The sequence below is a fragment of the Phalangium opilio genome, unplaced genomic scaffold (genome assembly GCF_054372755.1).
Source record: "Phalangium opilio isolate 3A_F unplaced genomic scaffold, DU_Popi_V2 ptg000360l_1, whole genome shotgun sequence".
Classification (NCBI taxonomy): domain Eukaryota; kingdom Metazoa; phylum Arthropoda; class Arachnida; order Opiliones; family Phalangiidae; genus Phalangium; species Phalangium opilio.
The window spans coordinates 3,374,065-3,387,904 of record NW_028324230.1 but is presented as its reverse complement, the minus strand read 5'-3'; the positions used below and the strand labels follow the sequence as shown (position 1 = coordinate 3,387,904).

The 13,840-nt window shown below is 37.7% G+C and overlaps 12 non-coding genes and 29 pseudogenes across 12 annotated transcripts; all 41 read left to right on the top strand.

Moving 5' to 3' along the window:
- The first annotated feature begins 117 nt into the window (after positions 1-117).
- LOC149601198 (5S ribosomal RNA) lies at positions 118-236 on the top strand. Its single transcript, XR_016379067.1, has one exon. It is a non-coding gene; the product is annotated as a 5S ribosomal RNA (ribosomal RNA).
- A 136-nt stretch (positions 237-372) lies between these two features.
- LOC149601197 (5S ribosomal RNA) lies at positions 373-475 on the top strand (annotated as a pseudogene).
- A 134-nt stretch (positions 476-609) lies between these two features.
- On the top strand, positions 610-728 carry LOC149601196 (5S ribosomal RNA; annotated as a pseudogene).
- Positions 729-1,329: 601 nt separating this feature from the next.
- LOC149601195 (5S ribosomal RNA) lies at positions 1,330-1,448 on the top strand (annotated as a pseudogene).
- A 136-nt stretch (positions 1,449-1,584) lies between these two features.
- Positions 1,585-1,687, top strand: LOC149601194 (5S ribosomal RNA; annotated as a pseudogene).
- A 135-nt stretch (positions 1,688-1,822) lies between these two features.
- Positions 1,823-1,941, top strand: LOC149601193 (5S ribosomal RNA; annotated as a pseudogene).
- A 600-nt stretch (positions 1,942-2,541) lies between these two features.
- On the top strand, positions 2,542-2,660 carry LOC149601192 (5S ribosomal RNA). The gene has a single exon (XR_016379066.1). It is a non-coding gene; the product is annotated as a 5S ribosomal RNA (ribosomal RNA).
- A 136-nt stretch (positions 2,661-2,796) lies between these two features.
- On the top strand, positions 2,797-2,899 carry LOC149601191 (5S ribosomal RNA; annotated as a pseudogene).
- A 134-nt stretch (positions 2,900-3,033) lies between these two features.
- Positions 3,034-3,154, top strand: LOC149601190 (5S ribosomal RNA; annotated as a pseudogene).
- A 600-nt stretch (positions 3,155-3,754) lies between these two features.
- LOC149601189 (5S ribosomal RNA) lies at positions 3,755-3,873 on the top strand (annotated as a pseudogene).
- A 136-nt stretch (positions 3,874-4,009) lies between these two features.
- Positions 4,010-4,128, top strand: LOC149601188 (5S ribosomal RNA). The gene has a single exon (XR_016378732.1). It is a non-coding gene; the product is annotated as a 5S ribosomal RNA (ribosomal RNA).
- A 122-nt stretch (positions 4,129-4,250) lies between these two features.
- On the top strand, positions 4,251-4,369 carry LOC149601187 (5S ribosomal RNA; annotated as a pseudogene).
- Positions 4,370-4,491: 122 nt separating this feature from the next.
- LOC149601186 (5S ribosomal RNA) lies at positions 4,492-4,610 on the top strand. Its single transcript, XR_016378722.1, has one exon. It is a non-coding gene; the product is annotated as a 5S ribosomal RNA (ribosomal RNA).
- Positions 4,611-4,746: 136 nt separating this feature from the next.
- Positions 4,747-4,849, top strand: LOC149601185 (5S ribosomal RNA; annotated as a pseudogene).
- Positions 4,850-4,971: 122 nt separating this feature from the next.
- On the top strand, positions 4,972-5,090 carry LOC149601184 (5S ribosomal RNA). The gene has a single exon (XR_016379153.1). It is a non-coding gene; the product is annotated as a 5S ribosomal RNA (ribosomal RNA).
- Positions 5,091-5,225: 135 nt separating this feature from the next.
- LOC149601183 (5S ribosomal RNA) lies at positions 5,226-5,344 on the top strand (annotated as a pseudogene).
- A 121-nt stretch (positions 5,345-5,465) lies between these two features.
- On the top strand, positions 5,466-5,584 carry LOC149601182 (5S ribosomal RNA; annotated as a pseudogene).
- Positions 5,585-5,706: 122 nt separating this feature from the next.
- LOC149601181 (5S ribosomal RNA) lies at positions 5,707-5,825 on the top strand. The gene has a single exon (XR_016378721.1). It is a non-coding gene; the product is annotated as a 5S ribosomal RNA (ribosomal RNA).
- Positions 5,826-5,961: 136 nt separating this feature from the next.
- LOC149601180 (5S ribosomal RNA) lies at positions 5,962-6,064 on the top strand (annotated as a pseudogene).
- A 122-nt stretch (positions 6,065-6,186) lies between these two features.
- On the top strand, positions 6,187-6,305 carry LOC149601179 (5S ribosomal RNA; annotated as a pseudogene).
- A 122-nt stretch (positions 6,306-6,427) lies between these two features.
- Positions 6,428-6,546, top strand: LOC149601178 (5S ribosomal RNA). The gene has a single exon (XR_016378178.1). It is a non-coding gene; the product is annotated as a 5S ribosomal RNA (ribosomal RNA).
- A 137-nt stretch (positions 6,547-6,683) lies between these two features.
- LOC149601177 (5S ribosomal RNA) lies at positions 6,684-6,802 on the top strand (annotated as a pseudogene).
- A 136-nt stretch (positions 6,803-6,938) lies between these two features.
- Positions 6,939-7,057, top strand: LOC149601176 (5S ribosomal RNA; annotated as a pseudogene).
- A 360-nt stretch (positions 7,058-7,417) lies between these two features.
- LOC149601175 (5S ribosomal RNA) lies at positions 7,418-7,536 on the top strand (annotated as a pseudogene).
- Positions 7,537-7,672: 136 nt separating this feature from the next.
- Positions 7,673-7,791, top strand: LOC149601174 (5S ribosomal RNA). The gene has a single exon (XR_016378177.1). It is a non-coding gene; the product is annotated as a 5S ribosomal RNA (ribosomal RNA).
- Positions 7,792-7,927: 136 nt separating this feature from the next.
- Positions 7,928-8,046, top strand: LOC149601173 (5S ribosomal RNA; annotated as a pseudogene).
- A 360-nt stretch (positions 8,047-8,406) lies between these two features.
- LOC149601172 (5S ribosomal RNA) lies at positions 8,407-8,525 on the top strand (annotated as a pseudogene).
- Positions 8,526-8,661: 136 nt separating this feature from the next.
- LOC149601171 (5S ribosomal RNA) lies at positions 8,662-8,780 on the top strand. The gene has a single exon (XR_016379164.1). It is a non-coding gene; the product is annotated as a 5S ribosomal RNA (ribosomal RNA).
- Positions 8,781-9,337: 557 nt separating this feature from the next.
- LOC149601170 (5S ribosomal RNA) lies at positions 9,338-9,456 on the top strand. The gene has a single exon (XR_016379119.1). It is a non-coding gene; the product is annotated as a 5S ribosomal RNA (ribosomal RNA).
- Positions 9,457-9,593: 137 nt separating this feature from the next.
- LOC149601169 (5S ribosomal RNA) lies at positions 9,594-9,696 on the top strand (annotated as a pseudogene).
- A 122-nt stretch (positions 9,697-9,818) lies between these two features.
- LOC149601168 (5S ribosomal RNA) lies at positions 9,819-9,937 on the top strand (annotated as a pseudogene).
- A 355-nt stretch (positions 9,938-10,292) lies between these two features.
- On the top strand, positions 10,293-10,411 carry LOC149601167 (5S ribosomal RNA; annotated as a pseudogene).
- Positions 10,412-10,546: 135 nt separating this feature from the next.
- LOC149601166 (5S ribosomal RNA) lies at positions 10,547-10,665 on the top strand (annotated as a pseudogene).
- Positions 10,666-10,787: 122 nt separating this feature from the next.
- LOC149601165 (5S ribosomal RNA) lies at positions 10,788-10,906 on the top strand (annotated as a pseudogene).
- Positions 10,907-11,266: 360 nt separating this feature from the next.
- LOC149601164 (5S ribosomal RNA) lies at positions 11,267-11,385 on the top strand. The gene has a single exon (XR_016378626.1). It is a non-coding gene; the product is annotated as a 5S ribosomal RNA (ribosomal RNA).
- Positions 11,386-11,942: 557 nt separating this feature from the next.
- LOC149601163 (5S ribosomal RNA) lies at positions 11,943-12,061 on the top strand. Its single transcript, XR_016379118.1, has one exon. It is a non-coding gene; the product is annotated as a 5S ribosomal RNA (ribosomal RNA).
- A 137-nt stretch (positions 12,062-12,198) lies between these two features.
- On the top strand, positions 12,199-12,301 carry LOC149601162 (5S ribosomal RNA; annotated as a pseudogene).
- Positions 12,302-12,423: 122 nt separating this feature from the next.
- On the top strand, positions 12,424-12,542 carry LOC149601161 (5S ribosomal RNA; annotated as a pseudogene).
- Positions 12,543-12,897: 355 nt separating this feature from the next.
- LOC149601160 (5S ribosomal RNA) lies at positions 12,898-13,016 on the top strand (annotated as a pseudogene).
- A 135-nt stretch (positions 13,017-13,151) lies between these two features.
- Positions 13,152-13,270, top strand: LOC149601159 (5S ribosomal RNA; annotated as a pseudogene).
- Positions 13,271-13,392: 122 nt separating this feature from the next.
- On the top strand, positions 13,393-13,511 carry LOC149601158 (5S ribosomal RNA; annotated as a pseudogene).
- The last annotated feature ends 329 nt before the right edge of the window (positions 13,512-13,840 follow it).

Sequence of the window (13,840 nt, the reverse complement as noted above, 5' to 3'; positions counted from 1 at the left end):
CTTTTTGTTTCCTCTTTTAAATTCCACCAGATATGAAAAAAGCAAACATATCTTCTTTTTGTTATTGTTTTATAAAAATGAAGGTTAATTAAATTCAAATTATTAACTAGCACTCTCGGCAACGGCCATATCACGCTGAATACACCGGTTCTCGTCCGATCACCGAAGTTAAGCAGCGTCGAGCGCAGTCAGTACTTGGGAGGGAGACCACTTAGGAACACTGCGTGCCGTTGGCTTTTTCGCTTTTTTTCCTCTTTTAAATTCCAATAGATATGAAAAAAGCAAACATATTTTCTTTTTGTTATTGTTTTAAAATGATGAAGGTTAATTTGTTTCACTTAATTTAAATTTGAATTATTAACTAGCACTCTCGGCAACGGCCATATCACGCTGAAAACACCGGTTCTCGTCCGATCACCGAAGTTAAGCAGCGTCGAGCGCAGTCAGTACTTGGAAACTCTGCGTGCCGTTGGCTTTTTCACTTTTTTTCCTCTTTTAAATTCCAATAGATATGAAAAAAGCAAACTTATTTTCTTTTTGTTATTGTTTTAAAAAGATGAAGGTTAATTTGTCTCACTTAATTTAAATTCGAATTATTAACTGACTCTCGGCAACGGCCATATCACGCTGAAAACACCGGTTCTCGTCCGATCTCCGAAGTTAAGCAGCGTCGAGCGCAGTCAGTACTAGGGAGGGAGACCACTTAGGAACACTGCGTTGCGTTGATTTTTTCACTTTTTTCTCCACTTTTAAATTCCAATAGATTTCAAAAAAGCAAACATATTTTCTTTTTGTTATTGTTTTAAAAAGATGAAGGTTAATTTGTCTCACTTAATTTAAATTCGAATAATTAACTAGCATTCTCGGCAACGGCCATATCACGCTGAAAAAAACGGTTCTCGTCCGATCACCGAAGTTAAGCAGCGTCGAGCGCAGTCAGTACTTGGAAACTCTGCGTGTCGTTGGCTTTTTCACTTTTTTTTCCTCTTTTAAATTCCAATAGATATGAAAAAAGCAAACTTATTTTCTTTTTGTTATTGTTTTAAAAAGATGAAGGTTAATATGTCTCACTTAATTTAAATTCGAATTATTAACTAGCACTCTCGGCAACGGCCATATCACGCTGAAAAAACGGTTCTCGTCCGATCACCGAAGTTAAGCAGCGTCGAGCGCAGTCAGTACTTGGGAATACTGCGTGCCGTTGGATTTTTCCTTTTTGTTTCCTCTTTTAAATTCCACCAGATATGAAAAAAGCAAACATATCTTCTTTTTGTTATTGTTTTATAAAAATGAAGGTTAATTAAATTCAAATTATTAACTAGCACTCTCGGCAACGGCCATATCACGCTGAATACACCGGTTCTCCACCGATCACCGAAGTTAAGCAGCGTCGAGCGCAGTCAGTACTTGGGAGGGAGACCACTTAGGAACACTGCATGCCGTTGGCTTTTTCACTTTTTTTCCTCTTTTAAATTCCAATAGATATGAAAAAAGCAAACATATTTTCTTTTTGTTATTGTTTTAAAATGATGAAGGTTAATTTGTCTCACTTAATTTAAATTTGAATTATTAACTAGCACTCTCGGCAACGGCCATATCACGCTGAAAACACCGGTTCTTGTCCGATCACCGAAGTTAAGCAGCGTCGAGCGCAGTCAGTACTTGGAAACTCTGCGTGCCGTTGGCTTTTTCACTTTTTTTTCCTCTTTTAAATTCCAATAGATATGAAAAAAGCAAACTTATTTTCTTTTTGTTATTGTTTTAAAAAGATGAAGGTTAATTTGTCTCACTTAATTTAAATTCGAATTATTAACTGACTCTCGGCAACGGCCATATCACGCTGAAAACACCGGTTCTCGTCCGATCTCCGAAGTTAAGCAGCGTCGAGCGCAGTCAGTACTTGGGAGGGAGACCACTTAGGAACACTGCGTGCCGTTGATTTTTTCACTTTTTTCTCCACTTTTAAATTCCAATAGATTTCAAAAAAGCAAACATATTTTCATTTTGTTATTGTTTTAAAAAGATGAAGGTTAATTTGTCTCACTTAATTTAAATTCGAATAATTAACTAGCATTCTCGGCAACGGCCATATCACGCTGAAAAAAACGGTTCTCGTCCGATCACCGAAGTTAAGCAGCGTCGAGCGCAGTCAGTACTTGGAAACTCTGCGTGTCGTTGGCTTTTTCACTTTTTTTCCTCTTTTAAATTCCAATAGATATGAAAAAAGCAAACTTATTTTCTTTTTGTTATTGTTTTAAAAAGATGAAGGTTAATTTGTCTCACTTAATTTAAATTCGAATTATTAACTAGCACTCTCGGCAACGGCCATATCACGCTGAAAAAACGGTTCTCGTCCGATCACCGAAGTTAAGCAGCGTCGAGCGCAGTCAGTACTTGGGAATACTGCGTGCCGTTGGATTTTTCCTTTTTGTTTCCTCTTTTAAATTCCACCAGATATGAAAAAAGCAAACATATCTTCTTTTTGTTATTGTTTTATAAAAATGAAGGTTAATTAAATTCAAATTATTAAATAGCACTCTCGGCAACGGCCATATCACGCTGAATACACCGGTTCTCGTCCGATCACCGAAGTTAAGCAGCGTCGAGCGCAGTCAGTACTTGGGAGGGAGACCACTTAGGAACACTGCGTGCCGTTGGCTTTTTCACTTTTTTTCCTCTTTTAAATTCCAATAGATATGAAAAAAGCAAACATATTTTCTTTTTGTTATTGTTTTAAAATGATGAAGGTTAATTTGTCTCACTTAATTTAAATTTGAATTATTAACTAGCACTCTCGGCAACGGCCATATCACGCTGAAAACACCGGTTCTCGTCCGATCACCGAAGTTAAGCAGCGTCGAGCGCAGTCAGTACTTGGAAACTCTGCGTGCCGTTGGCTTTTTCACTTTTTTTTCCTCTTTTAAATTCAAATAGATATGAAAAAAGCAAACTTATTTTCTTTTTGTTATTGTTTTAAAAAGATGAAGGTTATTTTGCTCACTTAATTTAAATTCGAATTATTAACTGACTCTCGGCAACGGCCATATCACGCTGAAAACACCGGTTCTCGTCCAATCTCCGAAGTTAAGCAGCGTCGAGCGCAGTCAGTACTTGGGAGGGAGACCACACTTAGGAACACTGCGTGCCGTTGATTTTTTCACTTTTTTCTCCACTTTTAAATTCCAATAGATTTCAAAAAAGCAAACATATTTTCTTTTTGTTATTGTTTTAAAAAGATGAAGGTTAATTTGTCTCACTTAATTTAAATTCGAATAATTAACTAGCACTCTCGGCAACGGCCATATCACGGTGAAAAAAACGGTTCTCGTCCGATCACCGAAGTTAAGCAGCGTCGAGCGCAGTCAGTACTTAGAAACTCTGCGTGTCGTTGGCTTTTTCACTTTTTTTTCCTCTTTTAAATTCCAATAGATATGAAAAAAGCAAACTTATTTTCTTTTTGTTATTGTTTTAAAAAGATGAAGGTTAATTTGTCTCATTAATTTAAATTCGAATTATTAACTAGCACTCTCGGCAACGGCCATATCACGCTGAAAAAACGGTTCTCGTCCGATTTCCGAAGTTAAGCAGCGTCGAGCGCAGTCAGTACTTGGGAATACTGCGTGCCGTTGGATTTTTCCTTTTTGTTTCCTCTTTTAAATTCCACCAGATATGAAAAAAGCAGACATATCTTCTTTTTGTTATTGTTTTATAAAAATGAAGGTTAATTAAATTCAAATTATTAACTAGCACTCTCGGCAACGGCCATATCACGCTGAATACACCGGTTCTCCACCGATCACCGAAGTTAAGCAGCGTCGAGCTCAGTCAGTACTTGGGAGGGAGACCACTTAGGAACACTGCGTGCCGTTGGCTTTTTCACTTTTTTTCCTCTTTTAAATTCCAATAGATATGAAAAAAGCAAACATATTTTCTTTTTGTTATTGTTTTAAAATGATGAAGGTTAATTTGTCTCACTTAATTTAAATTTGAATTATTAACTAGCACTCTCGGCAACGGCCATATCACGCTGAAAACACCGGTTCTCCTCCGATCACCGAAGTTAAGCAGCGTCGAGCGCAGTCAGTACTAGGGAGGGAGACCACTTAGGAACACTGCGGGCCGTTGGCTTTATCACTTTTATTTCCTCTTTTAAATTCCACCAGATATGAAAAAACCAAACATATCTTCTTTTTGATATTGCTTTATAAAGACGAAAGTTAATTAAATTCAAATTATAAACTAGCACTCTCGGCAACGGCCATATCACGCTGAATACACCGGTTCTCGTCCGATCAACGAAGTTAAGCAGCGTTGAGCGCAGTCAGTACTTGGGAGGGAGACCACTTAGGAACAGTGCGGGCTGTTGGCTTTTTCACTTTTATTTCCTCTTTTAAATTCCACCAGATATGAAAAAACCAAACATATCTTCTTTTTGATATTGTTTTATAAAGACGAAAGTTAATTAAATTCAAATTATTAAATAGCACTTTCGCTAACGGCCATATCCCGCTGAAAACACCGGTTCTCGTCCGATCTCCGAAGTTAAGCAGCGTCGAGCGCAGTCAGTACTTGGGAGGGAGTCCACTTAGGAACACTGCGTGCCGTTGGCTTTTAATTTTTTTTTCCTCTTTTAAATTCCAATAGATATGAAAAAAGCAAACATATATTCTTTTTGTTATTGTTTTAAAAAGATGAAGGTTAATTTGTCTCACTTAATTTAAATTCGAATTATTATCTAGCACTCTCGGCAACGGCCATATCACGCTGAAAACACCGGTTCACGTCCGATCACCGCAGTTAAGCAGCGTCAAGCGCAGTCAGTACTTGGAAACTCTGCGTGCCGTTGGCTTTTTCACTTTTATTTCCTCTTTTAAATTCCACCAGATATGAAAAAAGCAAACATATCTTCTTTTTTATATTGTTTTATAAAGATGAAAGTTAATTAAATTCAAATTATTATCTAGCACTCTCGGCAACGGCCATATCACGCTGAAAACGCCGGTTCTCGTCCGATCACCGAAGTTAAGCAGCGTCGAGCGCAGTCAGTACTTGGGAGGGAGACCGCTTAGGAACACTGCGTGCCGTTGGCTTTTTCACTTTTTTCCTCTTTTAAATTCCAATAGATATGAAAAAAGCAAACATATTTTCTTTTTGTTATTGTTTTAAAATGATGAAGGTTAATTTGTCTCACTTAATTTAAATTTGAATTATTAACTTGCACTCTCGGCAATGGCCATATCACGCTGAAAACACCGGTTCTCCTCCGATCACCGAAGTTAAGCAGCGTCGAGCGCAGTCAGTACTAGGGAGGGAGACCACTTAGGAACACTGCGGGCCGTTGGCTTTATCACTTTTATTTCCTCTTTTAAATTCCACCAGATATGAAAAATCAAACATATCTTCTTTTTGATATTGTTTTATAAAGACGAAAGTTAATTAAATTCAAATTATTAACTAGCACTCTCGGCAACGGCCATATCACGCTGAATACACCGGTTCTCGTCCGATCAACGAAGTTAAGCAGCGTCGAGCGCAGTCAGTACTTGGGAGGGAGACCACTTAGGAACAGTGCGGGCTGTTGGCTTTTTCACTTTTATTTCCTCTTTTAAATTCCACCAGATATGAAAAAACCAAACATATCTTCTTTTTGATATTGTTTTATAAAGACGAAAGTTAATTAAATTCAAATTATTAAATAGCACTTTCGCTAACGGCCATATCCCGCTGAAAACACCGGTTCTCGTCCGATCTCCGAAGTTAAGCAGCGTCGAGCGCAGTCAGTACTTGGGAGGGAGTCCACTTAGGAACACTGCGTGCCGTTGGCTTTTAATTTTTTTTTCCTCTTTTAAATTCCAATAGATATGAAAAAAGCAAACATATTTTCTTTTTGTTATTGTTTTAAAAAGATGAAGGTTAATTTGTCTCACTTAATTTAAATTCGAATTATTATCTAGCACTCTCGGCAACGGCCATATCACGCTGAAAACACCGGTTCACGTCCGATCACCGAAGTTAAGCAGCGTCAAGCGCAGTCAGTACTTGGAAACTCTGCGTGCCGTTGGCTTTTTCACTTTTATTTCCTCTTTTAAATTCCACCAGATATGAAAAAAGCAAACATATCTTCTTTTTTATATTGTTTTATAAAGATGAAAGTTAATTAAATTCAAATTATTATCTAGCACTCTCGGCAACGGCCATATCACGCTGAAAACGCCTGTTCTCGTCCGATCACCGAAGTTAAGCAGCGTCGAGCGCAGTCAGTACTTGGGAGGGAGACCGCTTAGGAACACTTCGTGCCGTTGGCTTTTTCACTTTTATTTCCTCTTTTAAATTCCACCAGATATGAAAAAAGCAAACATATCTTCTTTTTGATATTGTTTTATAAAGACGAAAGTTAATTAAATTCAAATTATTAAATAGCACTTTCGGTAACGGCCATATCACGCTGAAAACACCGGTTCTCGTCCGACCACCGAAGTTAAGCAGCGTCGAGCGCAGTCAGTACTTGGGAGGGAGACCACTTAGGAACACTGCGTGCCGTTGGCTTTTAATTTTATTTTTCCTCTTTTAAATTCCAATAGATATGAAAAAAGCAAACATATTTTCTTTTTGTTATTGTTTTAAAAAGATGAAGGTTAATTTGTCTCACTTAACTTAAGTTCGAATTATTATCTAGCACTCTCGGCAACGGCCATATCACGCTGAAAACACCGGTTCTCGTACGATCTCCGATTTTAAGCAGCGTCGTGCGCAGTCAGTACTTGGGAGGGAGACCACTTAGGAACACTGCGTGCCGTTGGCTTTTAATTTTTTTTTCCTCTTTTAAATTCCAATAGATATGAAAAAAGCAAACATATTTTCTTTTTGTTATTGTTTTAAAAAGATGAAGGTTAATTTGTCTCACTTAATTTAAATTCGAATTATTATCTACCACTCTCGGCAACGGCCATATCACGCTGAAAACACCGGTTCTTAACCGATCACTGAAGTTAAGCAGCGTCGAGCGCAGTCAGTAGTTGGGAGGGAGACCACTTAGGAACACTGCGTGCCGTTGGCTTTTTAATTTTTTTTCCTCTTTTAAATTCCAATAGATTTCAAAAAGCAAACATATTTTCTTTTTGTTCTTGTTTTAAAAAGATGAAGGTTAATTTGTCTCACTTAATTTAAATTCGAATTATTAACTAGCACTCTCGGCAACGGCCATATCTCGCTGAAAACACCGGTTCTCGTCCGATCACCGAAGTTAAGAGGCATCGAGCGCAGTCAGTACTTAGGAACACTGCGTGCCGTAGGCTTTTTTCTTTTTGTTTCCTCTTTTAAATTCCACCAGATATGAAAAAAGCAATCATATCTTCTTTTTTTTATTGTTTTATAAAGGTGAAGGTTAATTAAATTCAAATTATTAACTAGCACTCTCGGCAACGGCCATATCATGCTGAATACACCGGTTCTCGTACGATCACCGAAGTTAAGCAGCGTAGAGCGCAGTCAGTACTTTGGAGGGAGACCACTTAGGAACACTGGGTGCCGTTGGCTTTTTAATTTTTTTTCCTCTTTTAAATTCCAATTGATATGAAAAAAGCAAACATATTTTCTTTTTGTTATTCTTTTAAAAAGATGAAGGTTAATTTGTCTCACTTAATTTAAATTCGAATTATTAACTAGAACTCTCGGCAACGGCCATATCACGCTGAAAACCCCGGTTCTCGTCCGATCACCGAAGTTAAGCAGCGTCGAGCGCAGTCAGTACTTGGGAGGGAGACCACTTAGGAACACTGCGTGCCGTTGGCTTTTAATTTTTTTTTCCTCTTTTAAATTCCAATAGATATGAAAAAAGCAAACATATTTTCTTTTTGTTATTGTTTTAAAAAGATGAAGGTTAATTTGTCTCACTTAATTTTAATTCGAATTAATATCTACCACGCTCGGCAACGGCCATATCACGCTGAAAACACCGGTTCTTAACCGATCACTGAAGTTAAGCAGCGTCGAGCGCAGTCAGTATTTGGGAGGGAGACCACTTAGGAACACTGCGTGCCGTTGGCTTTTTAATTTTTTTTCCTCTTTTAAATTCCAATAGATTTCAAAAAGCAAACATATTTTCTTTTTGTTATTGTTTTAAAAAGATGAAGGTTAATTTGTCTCACTTAATTTAAATTCGAATTATTAACTAGCACTCTCGGCAACGGCCATATCTCGCTGAAAACACCGGTTCTCGTCCGATCACCGAAGTTAAGAGGCATCGAGCGCAGTCAGTACTTGGGAACACTGCGTGCCGTAGGCTTTTTTCTTTTTGTTTCCTCTTTTAAATTCCACCAGATATGAAAAAAGCAATCATATCTTCTTTTTGTTATTGTTTTATAAAGGTGAAGGTTAATTAAATTCAAATTATTAACTAGCACTCTCGGCAACGGCCATATCATGCTGAATACACCGGTTCTCGTACGATCACCGAAGTTAAGCAGCGTAGAGCGCAGTCAGTACTTTGGAGGGAGACCACTTAGGAACACTGGGTGCCGTTGGCTTTATAATTTTTTTTCCTCTTTTAAATTCCAATTGATATGAAAAAAGCAAACATATTTTCTTTTTGTTATTCTTTTAAAAAGATGAAGGTTAATTTGTCTCACTTAATTTAAATTCGAATTATTAACTAGCACTCTCGGCAACGGCCATATCACGCTGAATACACCGGTTCTCATCCGATCACCGAAGTTAAGCAGCGTTGAGCGCAGTCAGTACTTGGGAGGGAGACCGCTTAGGAACACTGCGGGCCGTTGGCTTTTTCACTTTTATTTCCTCTTTTAAATTCCACCAGATATGAAAAAAACAAACATATCTTCTTTTTGATATTGTTTTATGAAGACGAAAGTTAATTAAATTCAAATTATTAAATAGCACTTTCGCTAACGGCCATATCACGCTGAAAACACCGGTTCTCGTCCGATCTCCGAAGTTAAGTTGGGAGGGAGACCACTTAGGAACACTGCGTGCCTATGGCTTTTAATTTTTTTTCCTCTTTTAAATTCCAATAGATATGAAAAAAGCAAACATATTTTCTTTTTGTTATTGTTTTAAAAAGATGAAGGTTAATTTGTCTCACTTAATTTAAATTCGAATTATTATCTAGCACTCTCGGCAACGGCCATATCACGCTGAAAACACCGGTTCTCGTCCGATCACCGAAGTTAAGCAGCGTCGAGCGCAGTCAGTACTTGGAAACTCTTTTGTTTCCTCTTTTAAATTCCACCAGATATGAAAAAAGCAAACATATCTTATTTTTGTTATTGTTTTATAAAGATGAAGGTTAATTAAACTCAAATTATTAAATAGCACTCTCGGCAACGGCCATATCACGCTGAAAACACCGGTTCACGTCCGATCACCGAAGTTAAGCAGCGTCGAGCGCAGTCAGTACTTCGGAGGGAGACCACTTAGGAACACTGCGTGCCGTTGGCTTTTTCACATTTTTTTCCTCTTTTAAATTCCAATAGATTTCAAAAAAGCAAACATATTTTCTTTTTGTTATTGTTTTAGAAAGATGAAGGTTAATTTGTCTCACTTAATTTAAATTCGAATTATTAACTAGCACTCTCGGCAACGGCCATATCACGCTGAAAACATCGGTTCTCGTCCGATCACCGAAGTTAAGCAGCGTCGAGCGCAGTCAGTACTAGGGAATACTGCGTGCCGTTGGATTTTTCCTTTTTGTTTCCTCTTTTAAATTCCACCAGATATGAAAAAAGCAAACATATTTTCTTTTTGTTATTGTTTTATAAAAATGAAGGTTAATTAAATTCAAATTATTAACTAGCACTCTCGGAAACGGCCATGTCACGCTGAATACACCGGTTCTCGTCCGATCACCGAAGTTAAGCAGCGTCGAGCGCAGTCAGTATTTGGGAGGGAGACCACTTAGGAACACTGCCGGCCGTAGGCTTTTTCACTTTTATTTCCTCTTTTAAATTCCACCAGATATGAAAAAAACAAACATATCTTCTTTTTGATATTGTTTTATGAAGACGAAAGTTAATTAAATTCAAATTATTAAATAGCACTTTCGCTAACGGCCATATCACGCTGAAAACACCGGTTCTCGTCCGATCTCCGAAGTTAAGTTGGGAGGGAGACCACTTAGGAACACTGCGTGCCTATGGCTTTTAATTTTTTTTTCCTCTTTTAAATTCCAATAGATATGAAAAAAGCAAACATATTTTCTTTTTGTTATTGTTTTAAAAAGATGAAGGTTAATTTGTCTCACTTAATTTAAATTCGAATTATTATCTAGCACTCTCGGCAACGGCCATATCACGCTGAAAACCCCGGTTCTCGTCCGATCACCGAAGTTAAGCAGCGTCGAGCGCAGTCAGTAGTTGGGAGGGAGACCACTTAGGAACACTGCGTGCCGTTGGCTTTTTAATTTTTTTTCCTCTTTTAAATTCCAATAGATTTCAAAAAGCAAACATATTTTCTTTTTGTTATTGTTTTAAAAAGATGAAGGTTAATTTGTCTCACTTAATTTAAATTCGAATTATTAACTAGCACTCTCGGCAACGGCCATATCACGCTGAAAAAAACGGTTCTCGTCCGATCACCGAAGTTAAGCAGCGTCGAGCGCAGTCAGTACTTGGGAGGGAGACCGCTTAGGAACACTGCGGGCCGTTGGCTTTTTCACTTTTATTTCCTCTTTTAAATTCCACCAGATATGAAAAAACCAAACATATCTTCTTTTTGATATTGTTTTATAAAGACGAAAGTTAATTAAATTCAAATTATTAAATAGCACTCTCGGCAACGGCCATATCACGCTTAAAAAACCGGTTCTCGTCCCATCACCGAAGTTAAGCAGCGTCGAGCGCAGTCAGTACTTGGGAGGGAGACCACTTAGGAACACTGCGTGCCGTTGTTTTTTTCACTTTTTTTCAACTTTTAAATTCCAATAGATTTCAAAAAAGCAAACGTATTTTCATTTTGTTATTGTTTTAAAAAGATGAAGGTTAATTTGTCTCACTTAATTTAAATTCGAATTATTAACTAGCACTCTCGGCAACGGCCATATCACGCTGAAAAAAACGGTTCTCGTCCGATCACCGAAGTTAAGCAGTGTCGAGCGCAGTCAGATCTTGGGAATACTGCGTGCCGTTGCATTTTTCCTTTATGTTTCCTCTTTTAAATTCCACCAGATATGAAAAAGCAAACATATCTTCTCTTTGTTATTGTTTTATAAAAATGAAGGTTAATTAAATTCAAATTATTAACTAGCACTCTCGGCAACGGCCATGTCACGCTGAATACACCGGTTCTCATCCGATCACCGAAGTTAAGCAGCGTTGAGCGCAGTCAGTACTTGGGAGGGAGACCGCTTAGGAACACTGCGGGCCGTTGGCTTTTTCACTTTTATTTCCTCTTTTAAATTCCACCAGATATGAAAAAAACAAACATATCTTCTTTTTGATATTGTTTTATGAAGACGAAAGTTAATTAAATTCAAATTATTAAATAGCACTTTCGCTAACGGCCATATCACGCTGAAAACACCGGTTCTCGTCCGATCTCCGAAGTTAAGTTGGGAGGGAGACCACTTAGGAACACTGCGTGCCTATGGCTTTTAATTTTTTTTCCTCTTTTAAATTCCAATAGATATGAAAAAAGCAAACATATTTTCTTTTTGTTATTGTTTTAAAAAGATGAAGGTTAATTTGTCTCACTTAATTTAAATTCGAATTATTATCTAGCACTCTCGGCAACGGCCATATCACGCTGAAAACACCGGTTCTCGTCCGATCACCGAAGTTAAGCAGCGTCGAGCGCAGTCAGTACTTGGAAACTCTTTTGTTTCCTCTTTTAAATTCCACCAGATATGAAAAAAGCAAACATATCTTATTTTTGTTATTGTTTTATAAAGATGAAGGTTAATTAAACTCAAATTATTAAATAGCACTCTCGGCAACGGCCATATCACGCTGAAAACACCGGTTCACGTCCGATCACCGAAGTTAAGCAGCGTCGAGCGCAGTCAGTACTTCGGAGGGAGACCACTTAGGAACACTGCGTGCCGTTGGCTTTTTCACATTTTTTTCCTCTTTTAAATTCCAATAGATTTCAAAAAAGCAAACATATTTTCTTTTTGTTATTGTTTTAGAAAGATGAAGGTTAATTTGTCTCACTTAATTTAAATTCGAATTATTAACTAGCACTCTCGGCAACGGCCATATCACGCTGAAAACATCGGTTCTCGTCCGATCACCGAAGTTAAGCAGCGTCGAGCGCAGTCAGTACTAGGGAATACTGCGTGCCGTTGGATTTTTCCTTTTTGTTTCCTCTTTTAAATTCCACCAGATATGAAAAAAGCAAACATATTTTCTTTTTGTTATTGTTTTATAAAAATGAAGGTTAATTAAATTCAAATTATTAACTAGCACTCTCGGAAACGGCCATGTCACGCTGAATACACCGGTTCTCGTCCGATCACCGAAGTTAAGCAGCGTCGAGCGCAGTCAGTATTTGGGAGGGAGACCACTTAGGAACACTGCCGGCCGTAGGCTTTTTCACTTTTATTTCCTCTTTTAAATTCCACCAGATATGAAAAAAACAAACATATCTTCTTTTTGATATTGTTTTATGAAGACGAAAGTTAATTAAATTCAAATTATTAAATAGCACTTTCGCTAACGGCCATATCACGCTGAAAACACCGGTTCTCGTCCGATCTCCGAAGTTAAGTTGGGAGGGAGACCACTTAGGAACACTGCGTGCCTATGGCTTTTAATTTTTTTTTCCTCTTTTAAATTCCAATAGATATGAAAAAAGCAAACATATTTTCTTTTTGTTATTGTTTTAAAAAGATGAAGGTTAATTTGTCTCACTTAATTTAAATTCGAATTATTATCTAGCACTCTCGGCAACGGCCATATCACGCTGAAAACCCCGGTTCTCGTCCGATCACCGAAGTTAAGCAGCGTCGAGCGCAGTCAGTAGTTGGGAGGGAGACCACTTAGGAACACTGCGTGCCGTTGGCTTTTTAATTTTTTTTCCTCTTTTAAATTCCAATAGATTTCAAAAAGCAAACATATTTTCTTTTTGTTATTGTTTTAAAAAGATGAAGGTTAATTTGTCTCACTTAATTTAAATTCGAATTATTAACTAGCACTCTCGGCAACGGCCATATCACGCTGAAAAAAACGGTTCTCGTCCGATCACCGAAGTTAAGCAGCGTCGAGCGCAGTCAGTACTTGGGAGGGAGACCGCTTAGGAACACTGCGGGCCGTTGGCTTTTTCACTTTTATTTCCTCTTTTAAATTCCACCAGATATGAAAAAACCAAACATATCTTCTTTTTGATATTGTTTTATAAAGACGAAAGTTAATTAAATTCAAATTATTAAATAGCACTCTCGGCAACGGCCATATCACGCTTAAAAAACCGGTTCTCGTCCCATCACCGAAGTTAAGCAGCGTCGAGCGCAGTCAGTACTTGGGAGGGAGACCACTTAGGAACACTGCGTGCCGTTGTTTTTTTCACTTTTTTTCAACTTTTAAATTCCAATAGATTTCAAAAAAGCAAACGTATTTTCATTTTGTTATTGTTTTAAAAAGATGAAGGTTAATTTGTCTCACTTAATTTAAATTCGAATTATTAACTAGCACTCTCGGCAACGGCCATATCACGCTGAAAAAAACGGTTCTCGTCCGATCACCGAAGTTAAGCAGTGTCGAGCGCAGTCAGATCTTGGGAATACTGCGTGCCGTTGCATTTTTCCTTTTTGTTTCCTCTTTTAAATTCCACCAGATATGAAAAAGCAAACATATCTTCTTTTTGTTATTGTTTTATAAAAATGAAGGTT